The 23720-nt window shown below is 42.2% G+C and overlaps 1 protein-coding gene and 1 long non-coding RNA gene across 13 annotated transcripts in view; one reads left to right on the forward strand and one right to left on the reverse strand.

Moving 5' to 3' along the window:
• The window catches only part of Elf2 (E74 like ETS transcription factor 2), a 93134-nt gene extending 77138 nt beyond the window's left edge, over window positions 1–15996 (reverse strand). For 6 of the 12 annotated variants that reach the window (XM_063260780.1, XM_063260778.1, XM_063260783.1 and 3 more), the window contains exon 1: window positions 15264–15426. The gene's annotated coding sequence lies outside the window, so the exon portion shown is untranslated. Of the gene's footprint in view, window positions 1–15263; window positions 15461–15973 lie in introns of those variants that run through there. The other 6 variants (XM_063260787.1, XM_063260785.1, XM_063260776.1 and 3 more) reach the window with 5 other exon arrangements.
• Window positions 15997–16422: 426 nt separating this feature from the next.
• Window positions 16423–23430, forward strand: LOC134478689 (uncharacterized). Its single transcript, XR_010051472.1, has 2 exons — window positions 16423–21358; window positions 23289–23430. It is a non-coding gene; the product is annotated as an uncharacterized LOC134478689 (long non-coding RNA).
• The last annotated feature ends 290 nt before the right edge of the window (window positions 23431–23720 follow it).

A 23720-nucleotide genomic window follows, 5' to 3' on the forward strand; every position in this document is an offset into this window, starting at 1 on the left:
ATCATGTATTTTTCTAGTGATTGTACCATGCATTTTTTACCCACTCTTTCCATCCTTATAATAAGGCCTGGTAAAATTCATGTATCATTTCTCTTATTACATGAAGACTATTCTGACAACTATAAACTGTATACTTAAGATCTAGTGTGACTGGGGCTGGGGATTTAGCTCAGCAGCATAAGCACCTGCCTTGCAAGCAGGCAGTGGTGAGTTCAATCCCTGGTACCGATAAAAAAGGAAAAAAAGAAAAAAAAAGATCTAGTGTGATGTGATGTAATCTATCAGTCACTCTATCTCCAGAATACAACAGGCACTCAACATATATTAGCTGAATTTGGACTTTACCTCTGACAATGTGATCTTTAACATTTAAACTCCTTTAATGTCATCAACTGTGATGATACAGTAAAATAAGTCTGGTACTACAATGGCATACATCTGTAATTCAGTTACTCAAGAGACCATGAAAGGAGCCAAGTTCAAGCTCACCCTGGGCAACTCAGTGAGACCCTGCCTCCAAATAAAACTGCAAAGACTGAGCCAGATATTGTGGCTCCCAACACTGAAAAGGTTGTGGCAGGAGGATGCCACAAATTTGAGACCAGCCTGGGCTACACAGTGAATCTGAGACCTGCCTGAACACATAGAAAGTTCCTGTCTCAAAAACAAAAACTGAAAAGCCTAGTAGGTAGTATGACTCAGCAGACCAGCACTTGTCTATAAGATGGGCAAGCCCTATGTTTTTTCATAGCACTCTAGAGTGGAAAGAGGAGACACTAAAACAAACTCTGATATACAGATATATTTAGTTCCTTCCCTTCTTTCAAGTGCCTGGCTTACTAATAAGCATTAAATGGATGTGATAACATTATCTCTTTGATAAACACTGAACACTGACAGGTGGCTAGCATCATAGATATGATACAATTCAAACTTCAGATAAAAATATAGCAATGTATGATAATGTGCTGTGTCAGTATGCCATTTAGGACTCGCTAAAAAAACACGTATATAGCAGCCTGTGACAAAGCTTGTTTTCCAGATCTATGTAAGAGAATCTGATTGTGAAAATAAACAGAATTGAGACATTGAGGAAAAAAGATAAGACATCAATGGGAATGTGGCTCAGGTATATGAGGTTCTGGATTCTGAGCACTGGTGTACATGGGTAATCCCAGCATGCTCTGAGCCAGGAAGATTTTGAGCTCAAGCCTAGCAATTTAGTGACTCAAAGAGACTCTGTTTCAAAATAAAAAATTAAAAAAGGGCTGGGCTTCTGAGTGATCTTGGGCCCACTCTGTTTAGGATTCTTTTTGAGTATTTTCTGCAATGCTGGGTTGGTGGTCATGAGTTTCTTTAGGTTCTCTGTGTCACAGAAGGTCTTTATTTCTTTGTCAATTTGGAAAAATAATTTTTTGTCCATCTGGAAGGTTAATTTTACAGGATAAAGTAATCTGAAGTGGCAATAATTTTAGGGGCTTAAGAAACTTCAAGCTCTCCACATCTTTAGGTTTGTCTTAAGAAATCTACTGTTACTTCAACAGGCTTGCTTTTTTTAAGTTGCTAGGCATTTCTGTCTATCGGCTTTTAATATACTTTGATCTAAATTTCTGGGGCTGAATATAATGTAATGTGGGAGAGGTCATATTTGGAGTTCTAAATGCCTCCTTTACTTTGTGAATCCTACTTAAATCCCCATATTTGGGAAGTTTTCCTTTATTCACATTTTAAGTTTTTGCATTACTATTTCTAATAGAAAATAATTACATTCATTGGGGAAACTGTATCACATCATAATCATTTTTACTCCCCTTTGTCCCACACCCTACCAACTTGCCCTGTCCCTGCTTCTATTTGGGAAATTTAACGAATCTGGTGAATACATTTTTTATATCTTTAGTTTTGTTTTGTATTTTTGGTCTCTTGAGACAAGATTTCACTGTACAGTTCAGACTGGCCTTAAAACTCACAGTAATCCTGCCGCAGCCTCCTGACTGCTGCAATTACAGGCATGCCTGGCCTGGCTCTTTTGAGATGATCTCGCTGTGTACTTTGAAACAGACTTAAATGCGCCATGTAGTTCAGGCTGGCCTTGAATTTGCAGTGATTCTCCTGCCTCAGCCTCCCAAGTGCTGGGATCACAGGCATGCACCACCACAACCAGCTCGTAACTTCATTTTCTAACCCTTCCTTAACATCCAAGATAATTAGGTTAGTTCTTTTAGAGTGACCTAGGAGCACCTAGATGAACTTCTCATGGTATCATATTTTTTGAGTATTCCTGAGTAAATGATCCATTACATCAACCTTGTCTTCAAGTCCCGATATTCTCTCTTCCAACTGGTTACTACTGTAGAAATTTTTAGACTTTTTCATTTCTAATTTTTCTTCTTGATTTCTTTCATAATCTCTAATTCTTTAAATTTATTTCCTACATGATCATTCATTCAGCTATTTATCAGCTCATTTGTCAGTTTATTAATTGACCCATCTACCGAATAGTTTCCCTAATGTAAGTAATGATTCAAATATATAAAAATATGTGGTAATCATGATTCCCCATTATGTGGCCTTGAAGCCTTATGAAGTTTTCACTCATTAATTAGAAAGGCTTTATTCTGGGCTTCTTGATATGGAAATATTTGAAGCTAGAGTATATGAAGTTTTATCCAAATATTTCAAGGAAAAAGACAGACACTATGGTAACTACTATTAAGTCGGGTTATATGGTGGTGAAGTACTAGGTTGCTGAAACAGTCATGCTTTGACCTCTATTGTTATATTGTTATGTCCTGTTTTATCTCAATCTCCCCCTTATTCTTTTAAAAAAATTATTTAGTCATTTCTTATGTTTGTCTTAATTAAAGAAAAAATTTAAAAAATTAGGATATATAAATAGTAACTCTTTTTGATTTCTTATTAACTCGTTTTGAAGTCCTATAATACTCCCACGATCTTGTTTTGACTGATTAGACTCTGTTCCATTCTATATGATAGTATCGAGTTTGAAGACATAGGCAACTACTTTGAAGGCAATAAGATTCACTAAGATACCCATTCTGGTTTGACTATTGTGTTCTTTGGAAGTCCTGTAATGTTTACAATGCCTAAGTTTTATTGGTCTTGTTCTCTACTGTTTTGTCCAACTTTATAATATCTAATGAGATAGACAATTCTTTTTAAGGAAACAAGAGACAACGTTGATAACCATTGTTGATAACCTTGTACTCTGTTCTACACCATGTGCTATGTCTATCCTTGGTTTTGACTGCCAGCTTTGTTTTGCCGTATTTGACTGTATTCTCTCCCCCCGAAAAAAAGTAATAAGCACTAAGGAGTAATAAAATCCAAAATGTATAAATTTTGTTGTAAAAAAGAGAGGGAAAAAAAAAAGAAAAAGAGCTCTAACGGATATAACAGCAAGTGTGTTTAGGGGTGTTAAATAGCTGACTATATCAATGTTTTTGGATCATTGAACACAGCTGTTTGCAGTCTCCCTGTTTGAATGTCCACCTTGTATTCTTTGATGCTGTGATTTGAGCAACTATTTTCAAGATGATAATATGTAATCTACTAACAGGTGATTTCTTACTGTTATGTTTTTTTTATTTTGTAGTTCTGTATTACGTGTACCCTTACACCGCTTTGTTTTGTTTTGTGTTTTTCTCTTTTTCCTCTTAAATAAAAAAAAAAGAAAAAAAAATAATTGACCCATTCTGCTGTTTATTAACATTTTTTTTTTGTCTTTTTGAGACAGGGTCTCCCCCTATGCAGTTCAAGTTGGCCTTGAGCTCACTTCATAGCCCACGACGGTCTCAAACTCTCAATGATCCTCCTGCCTCAGCCTCCTGAGTGCTGAGATTACAGGCATGTGCCACCATACCTGGCTTGTTAACATCTTCCTTAAGTTCAATGAACATTTCAGTAATTTCTTCATGCATCCATTTGTCTCTTGTTGATCTCTTCCAACATCTCAACTATCCACTTTTTGAGCTCTCTGTCTGAAAATTCCTTCCCTTCAAGGCCTACAAAGTCTGAAATTAGGAATGAGACAAGGGTTTCTCCACTCTCAATACTCCTCAATATAAAACTTGAAATGTTAGCCAGAGAATCAGGCAATAGCAAGGAAAGAGAAAGCAACAGAAAAGGAAGAAGTCAAACTCTGTTTGCAGATGATACAATCCTTTACAAAGACTCAAAAAATTCTAACAGAAGATTATCACAACTAGTACATTTAGCAAGGTGGCAGGATACAAAGTCAACACACAAAAACCAGTATTCCTATAGACCAATAGTGAACTCATCAGAAAAGAAATCAGGAAAACAGTTCCATTCACAACAACTTCAAAAGAAAATTCAGTGCCTAAAACTCAACCTTATATATATTAACCCATTTAATCCACATAAACCTTCTAAGTATTACTCTCATTTTAGATGTGGGGAAACTATGACATAAGGAGGTTTAATCAACTTGCCCAGGATCAAACAGCAGACAAGTAAGGTAATTTCCAGCAGTCTGGTTCTAGAGTCCATGCTCTTAAAGTTCTTTGGCTTCTTCCCAGTTTATACAAATTACAGGGGTTGAGGGTTTAGCTCAGAGGGTCAAGCACTTGGCTTGGTTAAGTGCAAGGTCGTGAGTTCAATCCCTAGTACAAAAAAAAAAAAGTACTGTCATTCCAATTATACAAATTGCTGGAGCTTTTCCCTCCCCTAGTTCTGGAGATTGAACCCAGAACTTTCAACACACTAAGCAAGTGCAATATCATTAAGCAACATCCCATTTTTAACCATAAACTGCATTTTTAACTATAACAGAATAAGAGATAACCTCTTCCCACCCCATCACGGGAGCTTTTCCTACTTACTTTTTTTTACTGGTTTATAAAGAAGGCTGATTAGAAATCTTGATTAAATAGAAATTACTATGTCAAGGCTGGGGATTTAGCTCAGCGGCATAAGCACTTGCCTTGCAAGCAGGCGGTCATGAGTTCGATCCCCGGTACCGATAAAAAAAAAAAGAAATTACATATGTCTTATCTATATAAATTAACAGATTTTTCTTCCTTTGCCCCCCAAAAAGGAGTGTCTATTACTGAAATGATTCCACTCACAGATTCTCTTGTATAAATTCTTAAGGCCTTGGAGGGAAAATGGCAGTATCAGCATTTGTCTTTCTCCTTGGTTCTCTTTAAGAGTTTAGTATTTTTTTTTAGGAAGAAATGTTAGATTGAAATTTCATATTACCAAGAAAAGAAGATTCTCAAATATAGAACTTGTATCCTAATTCAAGTTTATACATATTTCAAATAAAAAGCCTATTTGGAACCAAAATATAAACTTTTTCATCTTGCTGCCAGGCATGGTGGAACACATCTATAATCCCAGCTCTGTGAAGGCTGAAGCAAAAGGATCATAAGTTCAAGGCCAGCCTGGGATACACAGTGAGTTTTAGGCCAGCTTGAATTACACAGCAAAACCGTCTCAAAAATCCAAAAACTTTTTCATGATGCTAAATAAAACAGCCTCCTAAAGAAGCAACTAAGAGTGTGTACTTGGTTTCTCAGAAGCCTCACTATTTACAGTATTATCTCCCTTTACCTACTGGGGGCGGGGGATAAGATAGGGTAGTGCAACAGGCCTTAAACTGACTTTGTAACTCAGGATCCTTCTGTCCAGCCTCTCAAATGTTGGGATGACAGCCATGTGCCACCATACCCAGCCTCCCTTTACCTAAATAAACCGAAATTTAGACTTCCTCCACACATCCCGGAACACAATCACAATCAGTAGAATATATGATGAAGAGTGAATGAATGAAGGAACTAACGTAACACGTTTACTGAAGGACTGCACAATCTTCTCCATTATACCCAAGACTCTAATTACTTGGTAAAGGTAAATATAAATCTCTTCCAAGTTAATATTCCCTACCTCCAGACTCTCTTAACCCAGTGTGTGTGTGAAAGGTCTCCAAAATCATCTCAACCACGGGAGATTTTCTAAGACTCAGAATTCAACACCAAATTATATTCATGGCTATACTAAGAATACACAGCAGGTCCAAGGCCTGAAGACAAAAGTGGAATTTGGGGTCTCTTTACTCCACAGGTCAAGTCACACACACAGCTTACTCCTGCATCAACATGTACCCCACATTCCTGTCAGAGAAGCCCATTGGACTCTGCATATAAGAAAAATACCTGGGAACCAAACACTCTACACCAGCCAAACTATTCTTCAAAACATAAAGGTAAAAGAAAAACAATTTCAGGGGCTGGGGATTTAGCTCAGCGGCATAAGCGCCTGCCTTGGAAGCAGGCAGTCGTAAGTTCGATCCCCGGTACCAGTAAAAAGGAAAAGGACAAAAAAAAAAAAAAAGAAAAACAATTTCAAAATAACAAAGATTGAGACCATGCATTCATAATCTGCCTTACAAAAGCAAAACTCTAAAGAAATTCCAAAAAAAAAAAAAAGAAATTCCTTCAGACTGAAGAAAACTATCAGTCTATAACTCAAAAGGATACAAAGAAATACAGACAAAACTATACAAATAATACCTACAATATATGGATAAATCCATACAAAGAAACCAGTATGTAAATATAAAACACTGTTTAACGAGCATTTAACTGCAAAATCATACACCAGGACATGCTGGCATGAGCCTGTCATCTCAGCAACTGAAGAGTCTAGGACAGGAAGATCACTTAAGGAGAACAATTCAAGGCCAGTCTGGGCAACACAGCAAGACCTTATCTCAAAAAATAAGCAAAAACAAACAAAAAACTCCACTGGTGGGTGTATACACATAAAAATATATGTGGCAATCTTAAAGAGAAACAAAAAATGGAGCAATACTGGGATAAAGCTTTTTTGTTATAATTAAATTATTCCTAATCTGAAATAGATTGTAATAAGTTAAAACACACTGTACATGGTAATTTCTGAGAAATACTTGTGACTCAAAAACACGTCATTTAAAAAACTAAGCCCGGTATGGGGACACACCCCTGTAACCTCAGCACTCTTGAGAACAGGGCATTCCAGATCAGCAATATGTCAGCGACTCAGGAAGACCTTGTCTTAAAATGAAAATATAAAGGCCTGGAGCTGGGAATGTGAAAGACCTGGGTTTAACCGGGGTGGACAGTGGGGGTGTCTAACAAGTTCAAATATCTATTAACTCCAAAAGAGACAGTTGAGAATAAAAAAATTTTTAAATTAAAATGTAAGGAAAATAGCAAAACTAAAGATACAAATGTATCTGGGGCTGGGGATTTAGCTCAGCGGCATAAGCACCCACCTTGCAAGCAGGTAGTCATGAGTTCGATCCCCGGTACCAATAAAAACGAGAAAGACAAAAAAAAAAAAAAAAAATACAAACGTATCAATGATTAAATATGAACAAATTAAACCCTCTATATTGAAAAGCAGGAATGGCACTCCAAATAAAAGAATTTAAGGGGCTGGGGATTTAGCTCAGCGGCATAAGCGCCTGCCTTGCAAGCAGGCAGTTGTGAGTTCAATCCCTGGTACCGGTAAAAATGAAAAAGACAAAAAAAAAAAAAAAAAGAATTTAACTACATGCTGCCAACAAGACAGTCTAGATTTAAAAACACATTGAGCATAATGAAAAAAGATACACCACACACTAGTGAATTGGGATGGCTAAATTACCAACAAAACGCTACTAAAGGAGAAGAAATTTTACAGTGACAAAGAGGTCAATTCACCAAGAAGATAAAACATTTCTACACATACACATACCTAACATCAGAGGCAGAAAAACATGACATAAAAATTAACACAAAACTTTGTGGACAAAGACTCCTGAACGGTAATGATAAAGTACCTAGATAAAAAATAAGCACAGATACAGAAAACTTAAGAGGCTATCAACCAACTCAACCTAACTGATATCTACAAAATATTACACTTACCAACAGCAGAACACATATAATACTGTCCAGGAAACATTACATACTAAACCATAAAAATATTTCAATAAATTTAAAATATCACACAAAGCTTATATCATACAATATGGGAATCAAACAACATAATTTGGAGAATTCCCAAGTATTTGCAGATTGAGAACATTTCTCATGGGTCAAAGAAATCAGAAAGAAATCAAGAAATATTTTGAACAGAATGAAATTTTTTCAAAAATTTAACAAAATGTATGAGATACAGCTAACTCCATGTTAGTAGGAAAATGTATAATTTTAAAAGCCTATATTGGAAAGAAAGCTCTCAAATCAATAACCTAACCTAGTTGGGGATACAGCTCAGTGATATAAGTGCCTGCCTGGCAAACACAAGATCCTGAGTTTGATTCTCAGTACCCAAAAAAATAAATAGAATAAAATACCTAAACTTTCGTAAGAAACCAGAGTCAAGGTGAGCGTGATAGCTCATGCCTGTAATTCCAGCATTCAGAAGGCTAAGGCAAGAGAGTCACTGAGTGTTCAAGGCCAGCCTGAGCTATATAATGAGTTCAAGGCCAGCTGGAACTACATAGTGACACTGTCTCAGAAAGACAAAAAAGAAAACTCAGAACCAAGAGCTGGAGATTTAGCTCAGCGGCATAAGCACCTGCCTTGCGAGCAGGCGGTCGTGAGTTTGATCCCCGGTACCGATTAAAAAAGAAAAAAAAAGTCAGATCCAAACATGATGGCACACACCTATAATCCCAGCACTCCAAAAGACTGAGGCAGAAGGATAGCAAATTCCAGCCCAGTCTGGGCAACGGAGTGACTTGGGAAACTCGGTTTTAAGTTGTAAAATTAAAAAAGGGCTAGGAATACAGCTCAGTGCAAAGGTCTTGGGAGTAAAAAGGAAGGAAGGCAGCAAGAACAAACAAGAAAAAGATAAACTAAACACAAGGAAATAATAAAAACTAAAATGGGAATTGGTGAAATTAAAAACAGAAAAAAAATCAAGACTTTAATCAAAACTTGTATCTAGGGTTGGGCATTTAGCTCAGCAGCATAAGCACCTGCCTGGCAAGTATGAGGTCATGAGTTCAATCCCGGGTACAAAAAAAAACAAACTTGTTTCTTTGAAAAGCAATAAAATTGGCACAGCTAGAATAACCACCTTTAAAAAAAAGAAAAGAAAGAAAGAAACACACTACTGAAATCAGGACCAAAAAGAGGGAACTCATTAGCAACCATAAAAAAATTTAAAGATATACATAAGATTAAATCGGACGTGGTGGCTCATGTCTGTAACTCCAGCACTCAGGAAGCTAAGGCAAGAGGACTACCATGAGTGGCAAATCCAGGATACACAGTAAATTCAAGGCCAGTCTGGGTTCATAGAAAGACCAAAGGAAGGAAGGAAGGAAGGAAGGAAGGAAGGAAGGAAGGAGAGAGAAAGCAAAAAAGAAAAAGAATGAGTATGAACTGTATGTTAAAAAAAGTCAATGGCTTAGATGAAACAGACAAATCCCAATGAAGATGCAATTACCAAACTAACTCAAAAATTAAGAAAATTTAGAGCAAGTTCAGAAATTCAATCAGAAATTTAAAAATTTCAAAAAAACTCTGGCCCAAATGCTTTGACTGGTAAGTTCTATCAAATATATTCAATAATTAATACCAATCCATCAAAAATGCCTATAGAAAATAGAGGCAGGAATATTCAACTTACTCTGTGAGGCTAGAGGCTAATATTACTGACACCAAATCCAAATATAACACAATAAAAGAAATAATATAGACCAATATATCTATATCATAAATATAGACACAAAAAATGTTCAACCAAACAGGAACTCCCGTAACATATAACAATGTACAATGATCAAGTAATATATATTATTTATGTGATAAAAAGTAAAACCAAGTGACCACCTCAAACAGCAAGGTGACTAACTACACTGGTCTGTCAAAAACTGAGGAGTTTCTTTTGGTGCTAAAATCAGGACAGTCCTGGGAAAACTGTCACAGCTGGTCATGCCAACAGATGCAGAAAAAGCATGTGACACAGTCCAGTGTTGATTCATGATAAAAACACTGAACCAATCACACATAAAAAGGAACTTTCTTTACCAAATCTGCAGTATCTATAAAAGTAACTTCATTCATTACGCTTAATGATAAAGGATTAAATTTTTTCTATAAATAATGTAAGGACGCCTGTTCTCACCTCTTTAATTAATCTTGTACTTTGTGGCTCTAGTCACAGAAGGAAAATAGGGAGAGAAGAAGGGACAGAAAGTAATACATTTTGATTAGTAAAGAAGTAAAATTACCTTGTTCACAGATAATATATTTTTGTATGTTGAAAATACTGTGAAATTGAAAAAACTACAAGAATAAGTTGCTTCAATGGATTTCAAAGGACACAAGATCAGTATGTTAAAAATCAATTTGTGTTTATAAGCTAACAGCAAAAATCTGACACAAATATTTAAAACATAATTCCAGGGGCTGGGGATTTAGCTCAGCGGCATAAGTGCCTGCCTTGCAAGCAGGCAGTCGTGAGTTCGATCCCTGGTACCAGTAAAAACGAAAAAGACAAAAAAAATAAAACATAATTCCATTAATAACGTCAAAAAGGACAAAAATACGAGGCTGAGGCAGGAGGATAACCTCAAGTTCAAGGCCAACATAAGCTACAAAGTGATTTCGAGGCTAGCCAAAACTACACAGGAAACCATGTTTCAAAAAAAAGATAAGAAAGAAAGTTAAGGAGTGATCTCACGTTAACTATTCTTACAACAGTAAAGTATATTTTTTTAAAAAACATCAGTTAATTGAAAAACAAAATATCACTCTTGTAGAGAAACACTGAAGATCAATAAATGAAATTCTCATGTTCATATGTTAGAAGACAGTAAAATAGCAACTTTCTCCAAACTGATTTAAAGTCAAAGCAATCTCTATGAAAATTCCAGGAGACAGGGGCTGGAGGTTTAGCTTAGCGGCATAAGCACCTGCCTTGCAAGCAGGCAGTCGTGAGTTCGATCCCTGGTACCGATAAAAACGAAAAAGACCAAAAAAAAAAAAGAAAATTCCAGGAGACCAACAGGCTGATATTAAAAATTTTACATAGAGCCCAAAACAGTCAAAATAATTTTTGAAAATAACAATAAAGTCAGGAATATGGCTCAGTAGCACAGCACCTGCCTGGCAAGTGCAAGGTCCCGAGTTCAATTCTCAGTACCAAAAAAAAAATAAAAATATTTAAAAATTATACATGAACTGTTTTTCATAACTTACAGTAAAGCAGTGATCGGCAGTGGTACAGGTACAGACACAGATGTTATGCAACAGAATTAAGAGTGCAGAGATAAAAATCTTCACATTTACAATGGAGAAATGATCATCAATCTCCTCAAATGGTACTAGAATAATCCATTAGTAAAGAATGCAAATTAACTCAAAATAGACCTTTTTTTTTTTCTTTTTTGGTCTTTTTGAGGCAGGGTCTTGCTATGTAGTTTAGGCTGTCCTTGAGCTTACTTTGTAGCTCAGGCTGGCCCCAAACTTTGAATGATCCTCCAGCCTCAGTCAAGAGTGCTGGAATTACAGGCTTGCACCACCACACCAGGCTTCAAAACAGATTATAAAATCCAAATTTAAGAGCTAAATTTTAAAACTTCTAGAAAAGAGAAAATCCTCAAAACTTTGGATTAAGCAGAGTTTTTACACAAAACAACAATCATGATCTAGAAACTAGACTTTATCAAAACTGAATGCTTCAAAAGACCCCAATAGCCAGGCATGGTGGTGCACTCTTGTAATGCCAGCACTTGGGAGGCTGAGGGAGGTGGATCGTTGATAGCTGGAGACCAGGCTGGGCTACACAGTGAGCCCAAGGCCAGCCTCAACCAAATAGTCCTGTCTCAAAACAGACCAATAAATAAAATAAAATAAAAGACCCCAATACCCAATTTAAAAAATATTAGTCACAGATTGGCAGTAATTATTTGCAAATCATGCAAATGAAGAACTTATAACCAGAATACATATATTACAAACTCTTGCAAACAAATACTAAATCAAACCCAATTTAAAAATCGGCTGGGGGGAGGCACAAAAACCAATTGTGGGTACTGGCATACACCAGTAATCTCTGTATTTGGAAGGCTGAGGCAGGAGGATAGGGCAAATTCACGGCCAATTTGGGCTACATCGTGTTTCAAGGCTGCAGAAGTAGGTACTGAATGCCTCAAAAAGAGGCAAAAGATCTGAAAAGCTGTGTCACCCAACAGAAGGTATGAATACCTAAAAATCATGTGTTATGATGCATAAAATATCAGGCAGAAAGAAATTCGAATTAGAACTAAAAGTTAATCACTTCATAGCCACTAGAATGGCTATAATAAACAACATGTGTTGGCAAGGATAAGATGAAACTCTCTCATATATTACCATAAAGAATGGAAAATGAAAAAAAAATGTAGTGGTACACTACTCTGAGAAACAGTTCAAGCAGTTTTTAAATTTAAATACTCTTACCTAGTAGTACTAACCCCACATAAAATTTTATACAAATGTTCAAGAAGCATTATTCAAAGTATCAAAAAAATGGAAATATGGCAAGCACAGGCACATGCCTTAATCCCAGTTACTACTCCATGAGTTTAAGACCAGCTCAGAATAAAAGGGGTGGGGGGCAGAGAGACTAACAAGCAGCTCAGTAGTAGACTTGACTAGCATCCACTGGCCCGGAGTTTCTTCTCCTGTGGCGAGAGGGGGATCTGAGTATCTATCAACTCATCAAGACATAAAACATAGTATTATCCATAGAAAGGATTATTATTCAGCAATAAAAAGCTCAATCTCAAAAACTACATACAAAGTGAAAAAAGCCAGATGTAAAAAAACAAACCCATATACTATATGACTCCATTTATATGACTGTAGCAGAAGTAAACCTAGGGGGAATGAAACAAACCCATGATAGCCTCAGGCAGGGAGCTAGAGGAATAAGGATTAACTGCAAACAGGCTAGAGTGAATTTCTGAAAGCCAATAAAATGTTCTAAATCAAGCTTTCACAAGATACTTTCATAATTCTATTGTAGAAACTACAGAATCTCACAGAATTGTTTTGAACTAAACACAAGTCAAAAATTTATTTAAAGTGTATACTCCTGGGAGAAATGAAAGCATGTGTACACAAAAACCTATACCCAACTAATCACTGAACTATTCATAACAGCCAAAGAGTGGAAATGCAAATGTCTATCAACCAATAAGGAGAATGACATATATCCATAGAATGGAATATTGTTCAGCAATAAAGACATGAGGTACTGATACATACTACATGGATGAATTCTGAAAATATACTGTGAAAGAAGCCAGGCCCAAATGACCATATACTGTACAGTACCCATGGAGATGAAGGCAAATCTACAGAAATGAAAAGCAACTAGCTGTCTGAGTGCTGAGCAAAAATGACAGTGAATACTAATGAAGATGGGGCTCTTTAGCATTAATAAACACCATCCAAAACTGAGCATAGTGATGGTTGCACTACTATGTGGTTACACTACCAAAACTCACTAAACTCATTTTAAATCAAACTGGATGACATGTGAATGATTTTTCAATAAAGATACTTCACACACAAAGACATACAACTTTGGAGCACATAAAATGATCAACATTAACAAGGCCTAACACAACCACTTAGGATACTTAGGATAGAAAAATCTCAATATTTCAAACTCTATCTAGCATTGTGAGTACTTACGTTAGAAAAGAAGTATAATTAGTTAAGTTTAAAAATAACATTAAACTTTGAAATTTCTAACACACAAGATACTTGAATTTTCTGCTTCATGTGTCTACCAGAAAGAAAATTCAATTCGATTCACATAAATGCATTCTATAAACTGTATCACTTTGTATAAACTTTATTTCTAAATCCGTTTAGATAAAATTCAATGCTTTCCAGTTCATATAATGACTCTGCCTTTTTAAGAGACTCTAAAATACAGATATCCAATCCTGTCTTGGTAAAGTTGACATTCTTTGGTGATTCTAGAACTACAAAAAGTACATAATTTGCCTCTCGACCGAGACTCAGGCGAATCTGACTACCTGAAGACAGGATACGGTTCTCTTGTCACAGGATTAAAATTTAAACCATACAGGTGAAGTAAATGTTCAAAATATAAGCATAGAGAGAGGTTTTACACTTTTACAATGAGCAATCCCCCTCTAATTTCTCACTGATGAAGTACCAAGAACTTAAAAGGCTATTCTGCAACGAATAGGGCTCCTATAAAAGAACCCAGGAAGCCAGCACTCGAGAATATCAGAACCTACTACAATCCAAATCGCTCTTAATCTTACGAAATTCTTTCTCTGTCTCTTAGTCCCACAATAAAAACGCCCGTCTGCAAGAGGGGGTCTGGCCGCCCTGAGCGAAGGCTGCTCGGGCAGACTCCGCACTGTCCTTCTCGCGCGCCCCGGAGCCTTCAGTGGCGCGGTCCCCGCGGGCCAGCTCTGCGGGCGGCCCAGAAGGCGGCCACAGGACGTGCGTGCTCCGGAGTCCGTTTTCGTTTTGCTTAAGAAAGATTCCGATCAGTGCCCCATTTCCCTACTCCAAGGAACAGGGGGAGGCGGCAGGAGGGGACCAGCGAGAATAAAAGAACGGCTGAGTACAACCTGTCGTGCGAGCCAGCACGGAGAAAAGGGAAGGAAAGGTAAGCGGAGGCGGCGGCGAGGCCGACGGGGAAGGAAACTGTCCACCCCGCTTGCCGCCCAGAGCGGCAGGAGCCTCCCTGGTTCCGCCCCGGGCTCGCCGCCCAGCCCGGCGCCTGCCGCAGCCTCCCGCCCGACCCTGACCCTCCCAGGACGCGCTTCCTCCGCGCCGGACCCCGGCCCGACCGCCCGCGAGCTGCCGCGGGTCGGTTCGGTCCGCCGCCCGGCAAGGGTGACTCGCGCCGAGATGTAAACACGGGAGCGCAGCCGTGCGGCCCATCCCCCCCGCCGGGGTCCGAGCCGGCCGTCCCCGTGCCCCGTGCCCCGCGCCCCCCGCGGGCAGCCGCGCCGCGCGTCGCTCCCTTCCTCCACGTCTCGCTCCCAACCGTTGCTCAGGGGCGCTCAACCCCCCTGTCCCAGGCCCCGGCCAGTGTCACCGCCACAGCCTCCGGAAAACCCCTCCGCACCGCCAGGAGCAAACAACACAGACGCGGGGCGGGGGCGCGGAGGCGCGGCGACGAAGACCGGCCGTCCCGAGTGCGGCCGCCGCCTCCGCGCCCCTTTCGCAGCCACGGCGGCCCGCGCGCGCTCTTACCTGCTCCGCGTCGCCGGGAAGACCGCGGCGTCCCCTTCCCTCCCGGCAGGGCCGCAGACGAGCCGCCGTCGCCGCCACCGTTGGCCGAGCGTCCGGAGGGAGCCAGGGCCTCCCCGGCAGCCCGAGCCGCTCCACAGGGAGAGGAGAAAACAAAACAGAGGCGCGCCGCCCCGCGCAACACCACTCGCCCGCCCGCCCCACCGACCCCCAACCGCCGCGGCGACGGCGGCGACACAGAGCCCGGCGCGGGGAGCACTAGTGGCCGCCCCTGCCCCGCCTCGCGCCGCGCCAGCCCCTCCCTCCGCCCCCCCCCCCCGCTTCCCCCCACCGCCCGCTCGGCCCCGCCTCCAGCCTCCCGCCGCCGCCGGCGCCTGGACTCTGAGAACGCCCCGCCCGCCCCGCGCTCCTCCCTCCGTGCCGCGGGAGGGGGCGGCCGGCGCCCGCGGCGCCTGTCAAACACGGGCTGGCTATTTCCACCCCACGGGCCCCGCCGAACCCGCCGCGGGCGCCATGAATTCCCGCCCTCCCGGGATGCCCAACTTCTCCCGAGCCCGCCTCCTCAGGTGAAGACTCTGCTAACGAGTCCGGCCCCAGGCCCGGGAAGCCGCGCGAGGCTGTATCGCGCGGGGCGGGTGCGTGGAGCCGCGGGGCCGCGCCTGCACCTGCAGCGCCCGCCCGCTCTTCCCCCAGCTAGGACGGCACGCACACACCCTCGCTCTTCTCGGAGGCGCCCCACGGGCCCGCGCTGTCACGCCTGTCCCCAACTCCGGAGTCCCGCCCGCATCGGCCTGACGGGGGCAGGCGGCGACACAAACTCCAGCCGGGCGCCCCGCTCCTCCTCCCCACTCCCCACTCCCCACTCCCCACACTCTCCAATCTCCAGCCTCGCGGCGTGAAGGCGGGTGCGGGCGGGCGGGAGCTCGACGCCGGCCGGCCCCGCCCCACCCGGTGACGCACGTGGCGCCCCGCCCGCGCCGCGCGAGCCCGCGGGCCCCGCCCCGTCCCCAGAAACTCCGCCCGCTCAACGGCCGGGCCGCGGCGGTTGGTGCCCGCGCTGGCCAGATCCCGGCCGCCTGGGTCGCATTTCACAGTGACCACGAGTGAGACCGCGGCCGAGGAGGTAGGGCGCAGGTCCAAGTGTTTGAGAAAGAAGGTGAGGAAGTGAAGGGCTCGCGGGCCGGGGGACTGTGGGCGGGTCCCCGCGAGGGCGCTCTCCAGAAGCGAAGGTGGCCGCCCGAGGCGCTCTCCCGGCCGGACCGAGTCGGCCCGCCGGCCCCGGCTGGAAAGTTTGAGCGGGAGCGGGCCTGGGGTGGCTCGGGGAAAGGAGCGCGCGGGACCCCGCGATTGCAACTTTTTAAGAATTACCAGCGCGGGCAGAACAAAGAGCTGCTTCAGCGAGGTGCGAGTAGAGGCTTGGCTGCGCTGGTTATGTGTCACCGTGTGGTTATCGCGTCCCAGGCAGGAGCCGTGATTAGTGGACCATGAGAGTCGTGACTGTCATGTCCCCGTCCCGGGCCTGGCGTCCTGCAGCCCGAGGCGCACCTTCGTGTCTCGTCCTTACCCGGGGCGCCTGCCCGCTGCCACCGGCAGACAGGCGGTGGCACGGCCTGCGCAGCTGCCCTAACCCTTAAAAGCGGTGCTCGAGGAACAGCTCAAGTCCCAGCTTTGTTGTTGCAAGGAGTATTTGGGTGAAAGGGCCTGCAAAGCAGGAAAAGGAACACCAGCTGCGGCTGCATGCTTCTGCTTCCCACACTTTCACACAAAGAGTGGTCTCCGAGCCGGGCACCGTGACGAGCCTTTCAGTGCACAAAAGCCAACGACTCGGTGTTCCGGGTGTCATCCGTGCTGGCTTGTGCACACAGACACATCCGTGTCTGCTGCCGCGTTCCATCGGCGTTTACTTCTGTAACAAAGAACCCTCCAGTCACAGGGCACAGAGCCACTCGGCTGCCCAGGGCTCTGCCCCGCCGTGTCGCAGCCAGAGACCCTCACTGGGCACAACACACACCAGGGCCTCTCTGTTTCTTGCTTGATGACTTTCGAAGGATAGGGAAACCCTGAGCAATATAAGTGATAACTGTTCTTGAGAGGAAGTGAGAGCCCTGAAAATAACCCTAAAGCAAGGCTCAAATGTAGAAAAAAGTACAGGAGGCCCCATTGTCATGAACTCTGCAAAAACTAAGAATTTCAAAACCTCATTTTTAAAGCTATTTACACTATTTTGGATCTTGTTTCTAGTGAAGTAACTCTGTGGAGCTTCTCGTTATTAAAGAAATTTTCACTTCAATGCAGAATAGCATGATAATGAGAGATTTCAACTACAAAATTGTGTGAATTCCTCGGTTCTAAATCAGGTCAACTATTGGCACCAGTTTGAGCTGAAGAATGTGTAAATTCTTGATAACATTTATTCCTTTTATACACAATAAACAGCCCAGTGTGGTGGCACACACCTGTAACCAAGCATTTGGGAGACTTAAGGCAGGCGGATCACAACCAGTTTGAGGCCATCCTGAGGTACATAGAGTTCAAGGGCAGCCAAGACTGCATATTAGCAAGACCCAGTCTCAAACTAAAAATAGGGCTGGGGATTTAGCTCAGCAGGCAAAAGAGCCTGCCTTGCAAGCCCACAGTTGTGAGTTCGATCCCAGGTAATAAAACACAATAACCAGGGTACTGCAGACAGCATCTTTTCTAGAGCACTATTTTTTATCCCTGTTTTCTTGCAAAATAACCTATCACTTAGGGGAACCATTGCCCACTTTGATTTGTAATTAATAGTCATTAATGAATAATCAATACTACTGCCTCTCCATAATGTAGCATTACATATTAAGGAGCATGCAAGGACAAAGTTTGATGCCCATAGATACCCACTGGTCTTACCTGCTGGGTCATATTCCTGCTAGCTGAGAACTGTATCTCTCAGTGCCAGATGGAAAGTCCCAGGGGAATAACAGTGGTAAATAACATTATTGTTCCCAGTGTTTCACTGTTCCCTGCATGTACACTTTGAAATGTGGACTTGTAGTTCCTCTCATTAGAAACAATGTTTCTCCACCCTGTGGATGTTTTGTTTAGATCATCCCATCTGTTTTCAGTCAAAAGAATGTGGGCACAAGTGACAATGTGATGATTCTGAGCTTGGTCTCCAGAGATACTGCATGTTAATGCCTGCCTCCCTAGCAGGCCTATCTTTCACAATGTTAAGAACAGGACTGTGTAGCCCACATCCAAGAAGGATGAGACATAAGCATATGGAACAGGTCTTCCTCAACTTGGAGCTAGTGAACTGGTTTAAAATGCCTCTGTTTGGGGGTGGTAAGCTTCCTAGAATTAGTGTTTCATTACTGATAGCAAATAAACTGCTCCCTTGTGGTTGGCCTTAAAGCTCTCCATGAGCTCTACAGAGATGTCTGTCAGACAGCTCTGTCACACTGGATCTTAGACACAGTCCCTATGGTAGCAGATCAAGAAAGCTAGCCAGAAAGTTTGTAACAACGCATTCTAAACATTTCAGGGTCAATAGGTGTGGCCATAAATCCCAAAAGCAAGCTAATGATATATGACTAAATGTTGTGCCAGATTACTTTTGCCTTTATTTTTTATATCACATAATTTGTTTCCTAATCATTCAATTAAGTCATTAGTACATTCAAGTGTGAATGGGATTGCCTCGTGTGTGTTAAGTAAAATGCTTTTACACTTATTTTCTCCATTTCCTCTTTGTTCTTTCTAATTATATAGGAAAGACTTTAAAATTTTAGCCTGTCTTCACAATAACAAGCTAACTAAACGGAGAGGTTTTCCTGCTTCCTATCAGAATGTTAAATGGGTGGAGGACCCTCCTGGGCCCGATATATGGGTGGATGGCAGCGACAATCAAAGGAATACAGGAGAAAGTTCAGGTTTCAGATTGGTGGCCAGTAAATCCATTCCTCTCCCAACCTGGAAGTTTGCTTTTTTATGGGCTTTGGAGGCTGTGGTTGTATTTGATTAAATGAGGGCGTATTCCCCTGTAACATTTAAAGCGAGTAGTCCAAGAGAACAAGGTGCAAACTGCACGCCTTCTAGCCTCAGACTCACACCAGGGTATCTGCAAGTCACACAGATCAGCCCTGAGTCAGTGGGGGTGGCTGCTGCTCTGACTCAAGGCCATTAATTAATACCAGGAGAGGGGGATAGCTGGCAAGCTGGCAGTCACGAGGCCATTCGTACAGCAGTGAATCTTCAGTGACTTACTAAATTCATGGAGTCCCTCACTGCAGGTTGCTGATGTCTGTAGACTAGGAGAACAGCCAAAGAAGCCTTCTTTGGCCTTTGCTTAAAAAACAAATAGTTCTAGGCAATGCTCCAATTGTATTCTGGTGCTGACCCACCTTGTTAGCAGACCCCTGTACATCCACCTTGCCCTTCACTCTTTCTGGACTCCACAAAGAAAACTATTCTAGCTTACCTCATGCTGTGTCTTCAAAAGAACCCAGTTCCCAAATTCACATTTTCTTGCCCTTTGTAAATGACAGTCATGTGTGGTATACAGTATGAGTTATACCAGACCTGCCCTAGAGAATCACCAAAACCAAATTAATTAGGAGGGTAGATACTGTTTCCAGAGTCCAATGAAACACTTTCTGAGAATGAAATTTCTTCCACCAAATGTAGTCATGTAAAATAAACATATAACGTATAGTTTTCAGCCAGGCATGGTGGAGCAAACCTATAATCCCAGCACTCAGGAGGCTGAGGCAGGAAGATTGACATGAGTTCAAGTTGCAAGCAGATTTTATTTTGTTATAAAATTAAAGGTCAGGACCAGGGATGTAATTCAATCATACAGCACCTGCCTGACAAGTGCAAGACCCTGGATTCAATTCCTAGTACCAAAAAAATTATTTATTTTAATTTAACTTATTTCAAAATATATGAAAATATTTTAGATCACATTACTCTTTAAAGTTTCTTGATAAATTCAGGATAAATTCCATATAAACAAAACCAAAAAGTCATTACCTTCTGTGGGAAAATACTTAACTTGCATGCTTGTTAGCTGGACAGTTTTTTGGTTTTGGTTTTGTTTTTTTGTCTTTTTGAGACAAGGTCTTGCTGTGCAGTTCAGGCTGGCCTTGAGCTCACTTTGTAACCAGGCTGGTCTCAAACTCACAAGGATCCTCCTGCCTCAGCCTCCCGAGTGCTGGGATTACAGGCATGAGCCACGCAACTCTAGCTAGACAGTTTTTAAGAGCATCCAACCCTGCTGCAGGCTGCTAAGTTAAATTTACTCCCCAAATCAGTCTAAAGATGAGAAAAGCAAACCAATGCCTAGTTCCCAGAAATTTATAGCTACATACAGTATTTTGTGTTACTTTGATAATACCAATAATACTGGTCAGTGCTAAGTGTTTTCTGCTTACTCATGAACTCAATATGATCTGCATTTTTACACTTGAATGCTAAAGCTAAGGAGATGAAGTCACTTATTCACAGTCAGACAGACAGTAAGCAGCAGATTAGCTATTGAACCTTCTCTGGAGCTTTTTGGTTCGTTTGGTCTTTTGAGACAGGGTCTCACTATGAAGCCCACACTGGCCTTGAACTTGTAGCTGTCCTCCCACCTCACCCTCATGAGTGTTGGACTTAGAAGCATATACCACCTTGCCCAGTTTTGAGGCCTGTTCTCAACCATCAAAAATGAAAAAATCATGTTCTGTGCCTCAGTCTTGATACCAGCTGTATGTTGCATTCTCTACTTCATAGAACACTGGTGTCACCTTGCAGTTGAGCTCACCCTGCCAGGACTGCCTGTTCTGCCCAGGTGCTCCCCAGGAAGCCCCAGCATTTCTGGCCACCTGCTCACCCGACACTCCCTGCAGCGCTAGGTGCCAAAAAATTCCTTGTGGAAAACCCATGGCCTCTGTGCCGCACCCCTTCCTGTGTACTGAAGTGTGGAGCACAGACTGCACGTCCACTTGGGACACTGATGCACATTGGGAGAGGTCAGGCCCAGGAACTGGCAGGATGGAGCCTTAAGGGGCTCACAGAAGCCGCATGATGACAGTGTGAAAACTCAGAAGATCATGGACTAATGGGAAGAGAAGGTGAGGGGTTTCAGTGTTTGGTTTTTTTGGCTTTTTTGCAGTTCTGAGACTGAGCCTGAAGCCTTTCATGTGCTTGGCAAGTGTTCCACTAAGAGCTACACCCCAGGCCCTGGGGACACTCACAATGCTGTAAAAAGGGGGAAGTAGTTCTATGGTCAAAACCTAATACTCAGGAGTCTACCAATAGGGATAATAATGTCTACTCTGATCAGAATTCAAGTGCCAAGAAAATGCTATGAAATTTAATATCATCTCAGTAAGTGTGCTGTCTTTTAATGCTTACAGCAAAAATCCAATCAAAAAGAGACTGTAGTCATTTTGCCAGTTAGGAGCAAGGAGATGTCAAATTTGAGACCAGGCTCCATAGCAATAACCTAAGACAGAGGCAGAGAATACCCATTAATAGTTTGCTAGTGACTGTTCAGTAAATAGGGGTATATTTTAAGTTTTATATTTGTCTTTCTAGAGCAATATTTATTAATGTCAAATCAGCAGTTTATTTGCATCTTTGCCAATATGTTCTTATAATATGTATCTTTCTGTCAGTCATGTCATGAAATAATGCAGAGTTTATTCATTACTTTCACAATTTATCTTTTTCTTTTGTAGGCTACTTTTTGGTTTGTTGGGGTTTTTTTAGTATCAGAACTTGAACTCAGGACCTTGTCCTTGCCAGGCAGGTGCTGTGCCACTAAGCTATATCCCCAGCCCCTAACCTTTTTTCAATAATTACTTCTTTTATGATCTGAAATTACAATCTCAAATTACTTTTTTTTTTCCTTTTGAGACAGGGTCTCACTATTAGTTCAGGCTGGCCTTGAACTCACTGTGTAGCCCTGGCTGGCATTAAACTCAGCAATCCTCCTGCCTCAGCCTCCCCAACTGCTAGGCTTATAGGCATGTGCTACCATACCTGGTTTGTCAACAAAGAAATTCTAAAATGGAAAAAGAACTTAATCATCCTATCCACACAAACAAGGAGACTTTGTTTTCTTGAAATACCCCAAAATATCTTATAGTTAAGATACATATTCATACTTTATCAAATTTTTGAATATTTTATTTTTATTTTATTTTACGCATCTTTGTGAGAACAGGGTCTTGCTACGCAGTTCTGGCTGGTCTTGAGCTCAATGACTCTCCTTGCCTCAGCCTCCCAAGTGCTGGGACTATGGCTAGCACCACCATTCCACTCCACCGTTTTACATTTTAAACAACTGCTGTGTATGAGTGTCTCTTTTGAATTGTCAAACTGTATACATATTTTAGAATCCTCGTTTTGTCATTGTACCCACTATAAAATGTTTGAATTAGTTACAAAACACGTTGCTCCATGTCGGGTTCTAAAAATGGTTCATCTAACGACATTGGGTTCAGTAATGACCTGCAAAGGAAACAGGACTGTTGTAAAACCCTGATTCGTCGGTTAGGAAGCAGCTATGCTCCCACCAACTCCTGAGAAGGGCAGAAATGGGGGGCAGCAGCCAGCCAAGGGATCCCAGGAGGAGAGGCATCAGAACCTACAGTCCTGAGTGTCTCACTTTACATATTTTACATAAGAATTCAGGCCTGCGGGACCATCCCAGGTTCCCTAAAGCATCTGATTGGATAGGAGGCTCCGAAGTTCAGGTCTGTTACTCCAAGGCCAGTCTGCTCCTTCGGCTCACTGAATTATCCGGCTTTTCTTATAATACACTGCATTCTCTTTTGCTTAGTTTACATCAAATTGGTTTCTCCCTACTCCCCACCCCTTTTAATTTATTTTTCTTTCAAAAACAGAGTGCCTCTTTCACACCTGCACCGTTAGGTTTTTTTGGTTTGTTTGGGATTTTATGAGGAGTTTTTCAGGGAGGGGCGTTTTTTGTACATTGTTGGCTGTTCTCAGTCTGGACTGGTTTTGTCACACCGCCGTCCTCTCTCCGAAGCACAGGTCTGGTGATTCACTCCCCGGAACTCCGGGATCCCCGCGCCGTCTCCCGCTCTCTCACTCCCTCCAAAAGCCACCTCCTTCAGAAGTCTTTCGGATTTCCCAACACCTCCCAAACCCCGAATTAAATGTGATTTTTGCCGTCCTTTGACTCACCGCAGCTTATGATTTTTTACTTTTGCCTTAGTTATAATTATTATGTACAGCAGCCTGATTTCTCACTCGGTGTAGACGCCAAAGTCAGCAAGCAACGGGGTGGGGCGGGGAGTTCAAACAATTCCTGGAAATTTCTTCAGAAGAGGCCGGTTTGGAGGTCACCTGTACTCTGCAGACAAGAGGGCGCGTTAAAATCACCCGGCTTGTTAGCGCCAAAGGGCTGGGCGCCACCCACCCAAGACCCTGCAAACCCGGTGGACCTGGAGAGGACCTGCCCTG

Source organism: Cavia porcellus, unplaced genomic scaffold (assembly GCF_034190915.1).
Source record: "Cavia porcellus strain 051 isolate PalLab524CR breed Dunkin Hartley unplaced genomic scaffold, mCavPor4.1 scaffold_14, whole genome shotgun sequence".
Lineage (NCBI taxonomy): Eukaryota > Metazoa > Chordata > Mammalia > Rodentia > Caviidae > Cavia > Cavia porcellus.